Source organism: Diorhabda carinulata, chromosome 8 (genome assembly GCF_026250575.1).
Source record: "Diorhabda carinulata isolate Delta chromosome 8, icDioCari1.1, whole genome shotgun sequence".
NCBI lineage: Eukaryota > Metazoa > Arthropoda > Insecta > Coleoptera > Chrysomelidae > Diorhabda > Diorhabda carinulata.
The window spans coordinates 10,094,516-10,110,876 of record NC_079467.1 but is presented as its reverse complement, the minus strand read 5'-3'; the positions used below and the strand labels follow the sequence as shown (position 1 = coordinate 10,110,876).

General features: G+C 31.7%; 1 protein-coding gene across 2 annotated transcripts in view; it reads right to left on the bottom strand.

Annotated features, from left to right (window-relative positions):
* Positions 1–16,361, bottom strand: part of LOC130897272 (protein prickle-like) — a 629,019-nt gene that overhangs the window by 239,832 nt on the left and 372,826 nt on the right. The window lies entirely within an intron of this gene.

The following is a 16,361-nucleotide window of genomic DNA, read 5'->3' as shown; positions in this document are numbered from 1 at the left end:
TATCGGCAATAACATTCACTTCAATTGACAAACAAAAATTATGATCTTTTCTAACATACTCTGTCGCCCTTTAATTTCTTCAGTTTTATTTAATTTCTATGATATATAGGGTATCCAGGAATTCAAAGTGGCGAATAAGTTCTAATACATTTTTATAAGTACTTGGAGAGGTCTCTAATTTGCGGAATATAAACTTATGCTTAGCCATATTGTGCTATATTTTATAGTATGAATGAACCAATATCAGACACAAAAATCTAGAGTTTGCTTACTCCCAGTGATTAACAAGCTTCACAATATACAGAATAAATTTCAAATGAGAAATTTTTTATCGAAGAGAGACATTATAGAGTACCTAAATACAGAAAATACTAAACCAAAATATGAAAACATTAGCCATAACGCTCTTCCAAATATACAGTCAAAATGTGAAAATTCGTTTTTCAAGACCACTAGATATTTTTTTATCATATTTAAACACGCCGAAGTCTTCGCTGTGTTGAATGTGCGCTAGTCAGTCACACCTTAGAAACACAGTAATATGAATCTCTCATACAAATCAAAATCAATGAAATTGTGTTCTCTAGGTTTGTGCTGCATTGAAGAAAAATCCTAGAAGGGCTAGTGTGTGATGGCAGTAAAGTCCTACTTCTTTGAGTGCTCAGTCACTCGGGGAAAAGGGGCGACGACGAGGCTGATTCACTTGCTAAATTAATACTCTTGGTATTATCAGAAGTGTTGCCATTATATCCATTCATAGTTTGCTCACAAACTAGGCTCTACGGATATGGTATGGGACAAGCTAAGATACACATAAATGGATTTTCTGCCTCTTTCAACTTGACTTACCTAACCAAATAACTGCTTCATTCATGCCATCTTCACACGTCATCATGGGAAAGGAAGAAACTTCAGACCACGCCAACTGTGAGTGTGCAGAACTGTCACGTGCGAGGTTCAAATTCTTAAGCAAGCCTTAGAGTATACATAGTGGTCTGATGAGTCGATCAGATGGCTTATGTGGATTCCAGACTGCTCGCAAACCAACTATAAATCCTTTCATTTAAGACAACTGATGGTTATTTTTATTGAAAGTGGTATCATGAATAATGTAGTATTTCGAGTTACTCAAGAAGAATTTTTTTTCAATACTTTCATATGATTCTACTTTGACCTAGAAAGCAAGTGCAGTAGTTGATGTTTACTCTGTCAATTCATTAGTATTGAACAATTACCCAAATTATCTGATTTGGAAATTGCTAGTAAAGATTGAACGATACATCTTGTATCAATAAATCAGAATAAAAAATTGATCTATCATATATAAAAAAGCCTTTTAATTTAGAAAAATTCATAATTCTATTTTCAAAATTAAATAATTTGATATAGGCCAATAAATGTCAAAATATTTTTCTACAGAATCCGTTATTTATGGAAGTAGACGTGAAATCAAGTTCATTTATTCACATTTATACAAACAGGTTTAAGATTTGAAAAAATGAAGAAATGTGTATACATATCTATTTCTCTTTAGCTTCTTTACTTTTCGTTCCCCTTAGATAATAAGTAGTAAATAATTCTATTGTATAAGAAAAAACAAAACATTCGTATTATAATTTATGCTAGTATATTGAATCGCGGAGTTTCATTCTATGCTTAGGTAAATTTACATAATGGTATGTTGTTAACTTTTTTAAATAAAAGTTACAGTAATGTTGAAAGGAGGTTTTATTGCAAAACTTAATTTTCTATTTTTTTATCTTGTGATTGAAGTGTACAGAAAGGTAATGAGGAAAATAACCTGTAATTCGGTGTGCAATTTTCAAAAACCCCGTTATAGTATCTTTGAATTGGGTCATATTGTGAATAGAATTATTAGATCTGCATTTAGAAGAAGCAGAAGCAGAAGCAAATAAAGACGGAGTTACAGTATTTTCTTAATTTTGAAAAAAAAACTATATTTATTATAATTTTGTATGTTTCATCTTTTATCTTCAATTGGGTCAAAGTCAAATTTGTGAGACAGTTATTTACTTCTACATAACATGAATGGGTGCTATTCTGAGTATTAAGGTTTTGACGTATCTCACTTTGAATACACCTAGGTTTTGTAAAAAGCATCTGACAGTTCAGAATTCCATATAATGTGATATTGAATATACTCCACTGAAAATAAAACCAGCCAGTGGTCTTATTGATTTCCAAAGTATTTGCGGAGAATTGACTGTATTGTAGTCATGTGTAGATACGAAAACGATGATCCATTGTCTATCTTCATGTTTCGTTGAATGTCAAAAACACCTACATCTGTTTGATTTTCCCCAATAAAAGTTTTCCAAGACTCTTCGCACGGTTTAACTAGAATTATTGTCTCCAGATATTTACCCTTGTCTGAAACATCTAGGTAAGAATTTTAACGAAACCTTTTCCTGAATTCCAGACAAGGTGAACACAAAACAAAAAATTTTACTGAATTCACGAAACATTCTTCGCGCGCTAGCTGTAGCGCTGGCTCGTTTGCCGTTTATATGTACAATCAAAATAGCGAACGAATTATGTGTATTCATGTGGTAAAGATTCCTTTAGCCGCTCAGTGCACTTTGTACTAATAACTTTTAATTCATTATTATGTATTTCTAGTATTCCACTTTTTCTTGCAAATTGAAGGATATTTTTCCATTTACTACTTGTTGGAAGTCGATAGAGAATGATGGTTCTTAGGACATCATCACCAAATCTTAACATCGCCGCAGGAGATATTTTAATTAAATTTTAATGTGAATTAATTGAACAATCCATTCAAAAATTCAGCGATGGTAAATGTGTAACATAACCTTTTACAGCTTTTGCTAATTTTTTTTTAGTTTTGCCACTTAATATTTGCCCCAACGCTCATAATCTATTCCACTTGGATTTAAGATTATAATGCTGTGGAGTAAATGGAACATCAAAGACCGTAGTGTGAACGTGATAGTGCATATTTTCTTTGAACATTCTAGGTACCGTTTCTTCTCTCTACTCGTCCCTTTCCTCTTCTCAAAGGACCTCTTGTTGAATTATTTAAAGACGGATTTTCCAATTCTTCCCACTTTATAACTTAATCCTTTTATTGAAGGAAGTACCTGGCCATTTATAGATTATAATCGTTTATTAGATAGACCTTTGATAAAAGATTGTTCCGTTATCCTGGAATTCGCAACTGCTATTTATTCCTTATATTATTGTTCATATTAGCGAAATTATTGTATTGAAACTTTTTTCATTGATTTTGTAAAAGCTGAAACATTTTTAAAGGTTTTTCTACAAGTGGGCAAATAACGTGTGGAATTTCCTATTTAGTAATCTGTTGCTGAAAATAGGATGAACAGGCTGTTTCCTTTACTTCTCTTCATCCTCCAAATATAGAAGAGCACTGGCTAGAGCCTTTGGTTTAATTATTTTATGCTACTAATAAGGAGTAAGGACTGATCAAGATCTCATCATCTATCAGCTGTCTGTATGCGCACCCTACACAACTGAATAGTTGAGTCGAAGTAAAATCGTTGACGCTCATCGATTTCGATTTAATAGTTCAGTCGATGGAACATTGTAGCCTTATTCGTATACAGAATTCATATCTTTGATATAATGATCACATGAAAGTCAGATAGTACTACAATAATAGGTAACCAGTATGATTCTCAATCAGTGCAGTCAAAAACAAAGTACATGAAATATTTTATGATTAATTTATCAAATATGTGTTTGTGTTCCTCGGACATTGAACTAGCAACTTTATTCGACGGATGGAAGTTCTTCAATGTGCGAAGTAATATCCACAGTTTCTAACAAACTTACTTCGTACTAAAAATACAGAGGTGGGCATGAATAAAGTAACACTCTCGAAAAATAGGCTTAAGTCCGGCAACGCTCATAAGTCTGACAACACTGCAGAAAAATAAAACGCAGCAATTTCGTTCTTCAGACAGTTGTGTCTGGATAACACGTGCTCGCATTTTCATAATAAATAACCTATACTAGTTCGTTTCAAAAAAGAGTTTTTTTATTACGTTGTATTTGCCTACAAATGTGGATTACGAAGCTATGTTTACCGAATTTCAACAACAATTGTCGAACTCGCCGCTACCAAATCGTTAAATAGTGTGGAAGACGTACCAAAAATTCTTAAAAACGGCTTGTTGCCCGCGCGCTGAGTTCTAGATGACCAGTATCTGTAACAACTAAGGAAAATATGAAAATCGTGGAGCTAGTTTTGCAGCCGAAGCAATCTGCAGTGCGGCTATGATTTCGATCTCAGATTGGAATTTTGAGAGTGGGGATGAGGATGATCCGCAGATCCAATATTTCATCTTGGACTACCAGAATTCTGAATTGAACAAGAATTAATCCTGCATGGGTGATGTGTGTGGGCAGATATCCATGCAGGAGGGCTCGTGTATCTGTACTTTCTCTGGAAATGCTCAACGATTCTCGTGGGCAAATGGAAAACGATCCAACACCTACGAATATCCGTAATTGCATGAAGGATGCATCTTTGCTTCGCTTCACTACGCGTTATGTATGCAGGAGTACCTTAATGATCATTTTGCAGAATGAACAGGCAGACGATAATTCTTTGAGTGGTCATGTGACCTGACACCCAGATTCCCGTGGAGCCTTCTTAAGAATCGCATTTTTGCAAGAGAACCATCCCAACCTCCGAACTGCAATTGAAGAAGAATTTGAAACAGTTTGTTATGCTTCACTGGGCCAACCTTTTCGTTGAGAGACATCTCCGTAAATGCATTGATCAAGGTGGGCATCAATTTAAATACTTACAGTAATCTATTTTGGAATGCCTTTTGTAATTTCTTTTAATAAATACATTTTGACGATGCATTTTTTTCTTTTAATGCAATTTATGCCAACCTCTGTATAAACTGTAGACTTATAATGTGCAGATTTTCTGTTTTTGCTTTTTACATGATTTCAATTAAAAGAACTCTTTGGGTTTAATAACGGTCCCACTAAAAAGCGTTTCCAAATGTCGTTTAAGTTAATTAGATTCGGAGGAGTCTGCAGTCAACAACAATACTTATGAGGTGATGATTTGCATTTCACTTGTAAACATTTATTAGCACACACTTAGGATAGAAGGGTGAAAAGAAACTGACTGGAATAAGAATTAATATGACCGAGCACTCGTTTTCTTCCTATGGAAAAGTATTTGCTCATATTTTCGCATAATTGAAAAGCCGTCTCAATAGTAAATATGGAAAGGAGCGGAAAAAACATAGTTCATATACTGGAATATTGAAAACGCTTGGTTACACTATTCATAAAATGTCTTCAATCCAATTAGAATAAAATAATCAAAACAGTTTCATTATTCTACTATTCCTCTGATCCAGTAGTCGAAAAATTATTTACCGCTTCCTTCGGGGACAGACCAAATACGTACATTCTGTCTCCAAATTATATTAAGTAACTATATTATCTATTATTTTTTTCTCAAATCTAAATGTAAAAATAAAATTACAGTATGTGAATAAAATATGAGAAATGAACAAATAATTGAAATGCATCTATTTCATTGTTTTCATTCTGATTAGACATCTTACTCTAACTATTGATCTCATCATTCTCTAGAAAAATTATTTTCAATTTACCATTCTCATCATAATAATTTTTAGTGAAGTATTTTATCTTGTGGAATCATGGTTTATAACAAATTTTGATTAAAACCTCTAATATTAAAAAATGGTTGATTTTGTTTCATAAGAGAAATCTTTGAATGAATGAATTATTATTGGTTAACGCTAATGGTAGATTAAATCAGCTGCATTTAAGTCTAAGGATTAATTTTTAATTATACTTAATACAGGTTGTGAAAAAATTAAACTAATCTAAAAGGATATTCTTATATCACTCATACTTCCAGGACCGGATTTGGTTAATAATAGGAATAATATGAATTGATAATAATAAGAATATTGAAGAATTGATAGGGTAGACAGAATTTAAGGCTCTGCCTAGAAGAAAAACAGCCAGTCCTTATTCATTTCGGAGATAAAATTATGAGATTTTTTTTATTTATGTATTATTTTAAAATCACATCTTCAATTTCACTAACATAAGCTTATAATGTTTGAAGCATATATGACAGATTTGTTCAATTTCCAATTCCAGGCATAGATTATTCGTTAATGGTTAATTCATATAATACCAATCTAAATAGAAGGCTATGTTAGAATTATTACAGTCCGGACCTAATTTACCCTAAAGCACGCCTTCCTCTCCTTTTGTTTTGTTATTTCGCAAACTATTCGTGTGATATATTCAGGTGGAATAAGAAAAAAAGAAATCGTGCTGGGAGAACTATTTTAAACATTTAAAGGTTTAAGCATGCAAATTTATTTATATCGTTGCAGAATGACAGAAGAAAGTATTCAACTTGTAGCTTGTATACGTTCTTTATGTAATCTCTTATATATTTTTTTGTTGGTCATGAGGAGACAAGCAGAAAAACTTATATAACGATTACTATACCAATATATGAAGACCCTGTAAGAAGCTTAGATAATTCGCATTGAAGGAAAAACTGACGACAAGTACGTAAGATTGGTTCGAAAAAAGTTGCTTGGAACGAATAAATTATTATAAAGACCCATGTGAAATGAGTAGGTATCGATTGAATGAAGAGCAAACAAAATTTGAGAAGGTTCAAGCACATAGTTTTTTTGCATGAACTATCATTCAACGATCCACAGAGCTCGTTTATACAGAGTACGTGAAAAATTTGATGAACTGATAGACGAAAGAGAACATGCTCAAATATTCTTCTCCATAGTAATTATATGCGATCAATATGGAAAAGAAGATTGGTAGAATGTATTTCACAAATGAAATAGATAAGTTTGTATTTTATGAAAAAACACAATCAATAGGAAATAAACAATAAGTTTTTCACAATCGATAACCAATGTATATAGTATATATTTTCATATTTCCATCAACTATCATGTTTTACTAGCACAATTTTAATTAATGAAAGAGTGATTTGTTATGATATACATTTGTTGCTTTGTATAAAATATTTAGAGTGCCTATATTCAATTTCAGTGATTATCATATAGACTCATGAGTCAAAAAAAAAATCAAGCTCAATGTTTAACAAAGTACTAAGGAGAGCGAGATTTTTGGCAAATTGTTACCAAGCTGCCATTGAATATGGCCTCTGCGTTTAGTAGTGCAAATCGTCTATCACGTCAGTACGTATCGCAACTGGTGTTAAGTTGAATTGATTTTTTTTATATTTTCGAAAGAAAAGATGTCGTAATTTAAAGAGCACTAGCAGCTTAAAACTTGATATTTTTAATGTGCTTGTTTTTTAAACGTATCTTAGTTGTACCATTCTGATAAGTACACGTACGTGTATACGAATAACAACTGAGTAAAAGCCACACCGCGTACTCTGTGTTGTCAGTATGTCATCTTGAGGAAAGAAGAAAGTTTATAATATCATTAAATACTTCATTATTACATTCCAAGGCTTGATTTTGAAAATATCCTTAATATTAATAGGAAAATTCATCTTATGTTTATTGTATATGAATTTATATTTTTTTTATTTCCCAGGTTTAAATTAAGAGCTCAACCAGTGATTTCACAATTCCCACATCAATTCTAAATTCAGTGAAGCGAAAGAAATATACAGGTTCCATTAAAAATAGAAAGTGAAAACACTTCTATTTCATAATAAATATTTATTATTTCAGTATTTTTCCTCAAATTAGTGTGGAAATGACGAGAAAAAACTAATTTGTGCTGCTTGATATTAAAACGTATATTAATTAATATTGAAAATTATTCATTTAAGAAATTATCTTTCCATATTTATTAACCCTTCACTTGTTTTTCAGTAGAAGATATTATAACACCAAGATGAAAAGCATTCAAATTGCTTAAGCTTTGAGATACACAACTAAAGTCCAATATTTGTTTTATTGTTTTTCGAAATATTCCCCATTGAGGTCCATACACTGCATTGCGTTTAAACCAATTGTCGCAGAATTTTTTCCATTTCGATTAAGGTACCGCCAAAATATGTGATTAGACGCATCAACCGCTTCTTTAGGTGTAGAAAAACGTTAACCCCGCAAGTTATTTTTGATATGCAGAAATAAGAAGAAATCATTGAGTGCCAAACAAGGACCGTACTGCAAATGACCTATCAATTCGATGTCTATGCTGGTGTACCATTCAGATTTGACCATTGTACGTTGCTCTAATAGAACGGTGGCACATGTTCAGTTAGTCCGATAGAAAAGGCGACTATTTGCTTCGATTGCTTCGTGCGCAAACAACTTTTCTTCGATTTGGATCGTCTTAAAAGACCCATACAGTCGATTGTTGTTCATTTTCGGGTTCTACCCTAATGTTTTTGCAATATTGAAATTATGCGAGTGAAACAGCATCGATGTTCTATGGCATCACAACCAATTTTGTCGACCTTCACAAAATTCATCCTGTAGCGAAGCGGGACCACAATTGAATGAGGAAATCTATGAAAATACAATGGCTTGAGTTGGTGCTTCATCATCAAAAGTCGAAGCGAGTTAATCGGCAGACTGATGTTGGTTTAATCCACCTCGAAAGTCATAGAAAATTATTGCATAAATATGTTCGTGATTTCATTCCATTCTTTGGCCAAAATGAAAGTTTCAAGTATCTATAAACAACTCAAATAGCACTCGTATGACGACACGTTCTGAGTACGTTCATCATTTAAAATGCCAAACTTTATGATGGGAATGTCAGGTTTGACGTATTGACATCAGTATATCCATATCTCAAAACTTAAGTGAAGATTATCGATATCAAACGAAGCTTCTTAATATAAATCAAATTAAAATTTCCAAATTGGTGATTTGTTTCTCATTGTTAATATTTCCACTAAGTTATATCATGAACGCGCTAACTTGAAGGCGACGGTATACTCACTATTGTGAATTTCAATGCAACTAAATGCTATATGAAACTATTACAAATAATGTGCAGGAATTAATTGATTTTAGTGATTTGTTTAAGCGAGTTATATTTCCTCTTGTAATGTGTTATTATGAAAGTTAGTTTTAAAATGGGTTATTCATTCCACTTTTGTTTGTTAGTCATTTCGTTTGATTTATCATTTTTCTCAAAGTTTCTATCTTGTTCACGTATCACATTAATATATGTTTAACATATAGGATAAGTAGTTAACTTATGTTTCACTAAAGCCGACTGTATTGCTTCTTTAAACTCACGGAAACACTTAAATGATCATATTAACATGCAAACTAACAAGTATAACGTGTGAGGCGTGACAATTATTTACAAGTCGTTACTCATAAATATTTTCTAATCAATCGTTACATTCTCGCAATTTGTATATAGTCAAAGCAATCATTACCGTTACTGAAGGAGGTCTGATGTAAATCTATGTTTTTGAACGGTGTGTCATCGATATACAGAGTATGATTTTTACGACAATATGGTCAGTTGAAAAAGTCATTCTACTAAATTTTTTGTTTATAATATAGATATAGAAGTTTTTTAAACTATCCATTTAGTAGTGAATTTTGCAAATTTTGTAAAAGCCCAGAACCAACCCGAGTCCCCGATCGAGATAGTGACTTTGCTAGTTTCTTAGATCTATTTCTAACAGATCCTAATCTGTACAACGAGACCGTACATGCACCACACGGAACATTCAATCACAAACTAATTTCAGCGGCATGTGAACTAGAAATCCAAACTCAGGATCCACTCAGACCACGTAAAATATGAAAGTATGTTTTCTTGAAATAATGTTTGCTCTAACTCCAATGACTCCAAGTAATCTTGGAAGATATGGAGGCCTATATCGCTTATTCCTTAAAGGAATTTGCAGACAACAATCCATAATTCAATAAAAGTGCACAAGAGCAGTCAACAACAAAAATGTTGCTTATCACAAATACCTGCCAGCAGTACATAGATGCTTGCAAGGAACGATCTAATGAGGGAGTGAAAACCAACATCTCAATTGCCCAAATGGATAGAGGCAATTCTGGAGTGTGACAAAATCAGTCCGTCAAGGCTCCTGTGAGTCAAAAATTCTACCATTGACAAGGAAATACGAGTCAATAAAAGTGACTGCCAAAAAAGTGCATATTTGCTTCAAATTCAACTCTTGATTTGCGGAGAAAACTACTAACCTATCTGGAGTTGGTTCGTAGATGCCAGAAATAGAATTTCGACATCGAGATTTGGCAAAAGGTATCAAAGGCCTGGACATCAATCATTCACTGGTCACTATGGAATACCACCAATGGTATAGAAGAAATGCGCAGCTGAACTAACAAGTCCTCCTATGCAAACTTTTTCTCTTTTCACCAAAAAAGGAGAAACACAGTTCTCAACAACTACTGTTTAATCGCTTTATTCCCTCCCATTGCCAAAGTCATCAAGAACGTCGTTAACCAGGACATCGCTATCGATGGACATACCTCAGAAAGGTTTGAGGTCAACGCTGGTGTTTTCCAGGGAGTATCTGGTCACCTTCTCTCTTTCTCCTTTACATCATACCCTGAGGATGCTTGCCGACTCAATACATTTTTTATCATTTATAGCATTTCCGTTCTTATGAATGTGAACCATTTCTGAAAACAATAAGAACAACTTACAAAAAAATTAAACAAGACCCTACGATCTCTTACCAAAAACAAAATAATGACCTAATTCGATCTTGGGAAGAACAACTTTTTATTTCGCCGTCAGGTGCAAAAAAATTGACAATTCACAATGCCTTACCCCCTGAAATATATGGTTTACCAAAAATGTACAAACCTGTTTGTTTCAATTGTTTCAAGTATTCAAACTCTTCTCACCCCACTATCCAATTATTTGAAAATTATTTTGAAAAAAATTTTATATCAAAACAAATATTATATCAAAAATACATGGAATTTCAAAGAAAAAATTAAAAGTAAAAAAATATGTATTTATTTCGTTAGATGTGATTTCTTTATTTACAAATATTCCTAATACCATTGTGAAAAATATATTAATGAAAAAATGGGACAAAATAAAAGAATATACAAAAATACCTCAAAACGAATTTATAAAAGCTATAGAACTCACACTTACAACAACATATTTCAAATATGAAAATGAAATATACAAACAAATTGATGGTTATGTTATGGGGGCTTCCATTTCAAGTGTTATAGCACAATTGGTAATGGAAGATCTTGAGGAAACTGTCCTAAGCAAACTTGATATAAATATTCCATTCTTCTTCCCATATGTAGATAATTGCATTATTGCCGTACTAAAGAATAAGATCGAAAACATAAATAAAAAATTCAATTCTTTTCATAAAAAACTTATTATTGTTATTATTAGAATCAATTTTCTTGATGTCACATTATATAATATACGACAACAACTGGATCCTCAACATATTTAAACTTCAATTCGTGTCATCCTATGTCACAAAAAAGATCAGTGATAATAAGTTTGGCTGATAGATCTATCCAACAATCAGATCCTGAATGTATATGCGTAGCTATTCAAAAAACAAAAACTGCATTAAAAGAATATAATTATCGGAAAAAAATTATAAATAACATATTCAAGAAAAGGATAAACGGATACAATCAATTAAAAAACAAAACAGAAACAAAACATCAAAACATAAAACATTTTTTCTTACCATATGTACAAAGACTTTCCCAGCAATTATCGAATTATTTCAATAAGTATGATATTAGTATAAGTCATAAAGGACATAATACATTATCCAAATAATTCACTAAATTAAAATCTAAGCACCAAAAAACAAAAGAAGTAATATTATATGTCAAATGCCTTGTACTATTGTGACGCTGTCTACATAGGGCAAACATCTCAGTATTTAGAAAATAGACTAAGAGGTCATCAATACGATAAAAAATAGATCTGCATTAACGAGCCATGAAGTATCAAAAAAATATAACTTCAATTATAAAGATTCAAAAATTCTTGAAACGAAATCTAATATACGAAAAAGAGAATTTTAAAAATAGTTTACATTCATAAGAACGAAAAAGCTATAAATGATAAAAAACACCTAAATAATTTAAGTAAAATTTATATCTCTATTTTGTAATTTGTAATAAAAGTACAAATAATTTAATTGACTACTGCTATATATTTGAGATGTAAGGACTAGGGAAAAATTAATTTTTCTTATTAGAACAAAATTCTTGATTTTATTCTTATTTTGATTTTCATGATGAAGGTGATCTATCATATTTTGTTAAAGACTGAAAGAAAAGTCCAAACGTCAATTTTAACTATCTTTCAAAAATTAATGCATCGTTTTAAATATTCTTATTATTTCATCACTTCCCCGACATCATACTAATATTTTGATGATATCAAATCTAAATAATGGTATTTCAATGATACGTTATTACTTACTAATCTAGACTCTCCTGGCGAAAAAAATTAATGATATCCGCCGATGCTTACCTGAAAACAAAGTAAAGTAATTACAGGTTTGTACCACAAAAATTATATATGAAATAATGACTTTGTCCAGAAACAATCACATAATAGAAAATCAGAGAAATGAAAAAAATAAATAAATCCATTAAAAATTCCCAGATTCTTAATTTTATCGACTGGTGTAGAAGATATATTAATTAGTATTATTCATATCCCCTACGTAACACTAAGTTGAATTCTATGGAATAAATAAAAAATAAAAATTTCTAATGAAATATTACAAGAAAAGAACCTCAAAATACTTTTAATATTTTTAATAAAAACTTATATCCTTTATATCTTATGAAACAAATTTTATATGAACATTTTCACACTAATATCGTCATAAGGCACCTTACGATATGTTGAATGTGTCTAACAACAACGGCTTTCCTATTTTTTTATTGTCAAAAAATTGTTTATAATTTGTAGACAATAGCTTGTAAATAACTACAAAACAAACACAAAAATACATAACTCAATACAGAAATAAAATAAGAGCTGAATAATAAGTATACATATGAAATATATAATACAATATTGAAAAATATTAATCTTAAACCAGTGTGTAGGATGTTAAGAATGAAATATATAAAACCAGTTACATTATAAACTTTTGAATTTTCAACCGAAATAATATAAGAATTTCTGATAAACAGCACATTACTATTTTCAGTAAAATCAAAGAAAAAAGCACCAACTAACGACTGTTTTTATAAACAACATTTATTGCTCAAGATGATCAGTGTATTAATAACTTAACTGATTCAAATAACAGTGTATGCTCATTCTATCCAAAAATTTACGTCATCCGTTGTGACCTCACCTTGCCTAACCTATGGATAATCGACTCCATTCATAACTATATAACGCCATAACCTTATCTTACCTTGGAGGTATATTAATAACATCAAAATGTTGACAAAATACAAAGAACTCGATATTTATGTCTATAGTCATTTTAAATACTCTTTTGAATCATATGAATAAATTATCTTGAGCATTACCTTTAGAAACGATCAAGATGATCAGTGTATTGTTAAAAAAATTTATTTGAATGAAATTATTATAATCTACGAGATTCATAGGAATTTTGAAAAATCACATTCTACCAAAAATTTAACGTTATCTATAACAACCTAATAAAGCCTAACCTTTGAAAATGCAACATATTCATTCATTAATACCAACCCAATCTAATCTAACCTATAATCAATGTAATTCATAATCTAGTATATGAAAATTCGTTGTCATTTATAACATCCTAACCAAATCTATAAAGATTTTATCGGTTCTTAAACAGAATTTCTATGAAAGGAGATCTAAAATCAAGATAATTTATCAAGAAAAAGTAAATATGTACATATAAATATGGATAGTCGTTGCTGACTAGTTAGAATTAGAATTAGAGATATTGAGGTTTTTAGTAGTTTGGAAAAGTGAATTTTTTTCTAAAGAACTTTTCCAGGTTTTATGTGAATTAGATGCGAAATGGAAATAATGATGTTTAAACAAGTAAAAGCATTGATATATAAAATTTATTTCATTTATATTAAACTAATGGAAATTGATTTGATAATGATCATTTATATTTAACATTTTCTGGTGACAGAATTTCATTGTGACTGCAATAACTGAACTTCAGTAGTATAAACTACATGTGGTTGACACAGATAAGGAATTGATTCTGTTCTCTGGCAACCAAGAGAGGAGAGAATCACCAATTGCTGACACTCAGTTATTAGGAAACAATTTATGGAAGCTTCATTTATCTATATTAATCGATTTGATTAGTAATTTAGTAACTTTCATCCAGAAAGTTGATTGCCATATTTCAATAACTGAGTATGAAAATATTAGTGGGTTGAAAGTATATTGGACATTGGATTTTTCCAGGAACTCTGTGATTGATCTCCGACAAATCGTTAACTAGATGTTGGAAATGTGATCATTACCCAGAGGCCAGCAAGACCATTGACAGATCGCTTCCGGATCAGACTCCCACAAGAATGGTGGTTTATCAACTCACTGATCAGCTTAATCCGAACACCAATAAGCATGAAATGCTCGTTCAATTGAGGTATGCTAAGGAGACTCCCTAATAGCACATTGCAGATGAATTGATTACCTAATCAACAACCATTATCAAATCAAAAATGAGGCCAGTGAACGTCATTTACAACCTAGTCATTCAACCTTAAGTTGTGTTCAAGTTTTTATATTTGCAATTGTCGATTTGTGCGATATAGGCAAATTGACACTGGACTTCATAAAGCCTACATGCAGAAATTCGTCACGGTTAGTGAAACTACAGCCTTAGACATAACCGATAAAGAATATTAAGATCGGACTAGCACGCTGTATAGCCGAAAAGCGGTTTACAATGCAAAGATGCGCAAGAAGCTGGTCCTACGAACACAAGAACAAATTCTGCTCTGGTCCAGATATAGGAAAAACAACTGTCACCGGTGCGTCACAGCAGGACACACTGTCTATAACTCTACTGAAGCAGAAACTTGTCAAATCTTTGAAAAAGGCCATAGCATATAGACTATTAACGTCCGACCTCAAAAAAGCCTTCAAAAAATCAGTACGAAGACTACAATGACCCAGTTATGAAGAAACTATCGGAAGATCCAAGCGCAGTATGAGATAGGGCTGAACTTATTTACTTTGTACATTTATTTATAAATTCAACAATATATTTATACTTTTATTTTTACCCTTATAGTATTTATATCTGCATTTTATCTTTATATTCTATATCTTTATATTTCTTTATATCTCTATACCTTTCATCAAATATTGATCTGTAGAATACAATAACACAGTAAACGAAGTTTTCGATGCCGCCCACCATGAGGGACACACCATCCTCATTCTTGGAGATAAAAACACGAAGTCGCCGCAATGGGGCTAACCTGTGGAAGACAACAGGGGAAGGTTCTGGGCCGAACATATAGCATAAAGCAATCTGGTGGAGCATAACGACGGCACCCTCATCTTTGAAAGAAAAGGCGGAGAGAGCCATATTGATGTGACGTTCAGTACCTAACACTTAGCTAGAAAGGTGACATAATGGAAGGTTCTGGATGAACAAGTATTTACCTTATGGGTGATTCCATTATAACTGTGATATTCAATGTCCTGTATTGTTTTTTTGTACTAGTCATTAATTAATAATCAATTAATAAAAATTTTGTGTTAATTGCATAATTCTTAAGATATTTAAACATTATTTTTATACAATATAACTTGCCACTTAAAGAAAACTTATACTACATCACTTGAATGTCAGTACCGTGTCATGTCCATTCCTAGAATTTACCGATAAATTATTAATTTTTTTTGTCGTAACAAATGATTTAAACTAATTACCTTATAAATTCTAATGTTTATGATCAAACTGAGGAAAATTGATGCACTTGTTGTTTAATATCTTAAGTTACCATGTCAGTACCGTGGATAAATGAGTCAGTACCGTGGAACTCAAAATCCGACATTTGTGTCTTGCTCGTGATACTTTGAAGTTGTAGTAAATTCCTCTTAGAGTTTTATTTTTACAGTAAAATAGATGAATAATATGCATAAAAAAGTTAGAAAAGTTAAATTTTAAAATCTTGAAATTTTGAATACAAAAAATCACAGTTAGAACGGAATCACCCTTATACGAATATTACCTTCAAGATTGAATGCGGGGACAGGTCGTACACCCCTGTACGAAAGCAGGAAGTGGACGACCTGAAGGTAAGAGAGGAAATTTGTAAGATAGAGAGATGCAAATATGTAGACGATCTTGACAGAGAAAAACTGTCCTAAATCGCAAAAAA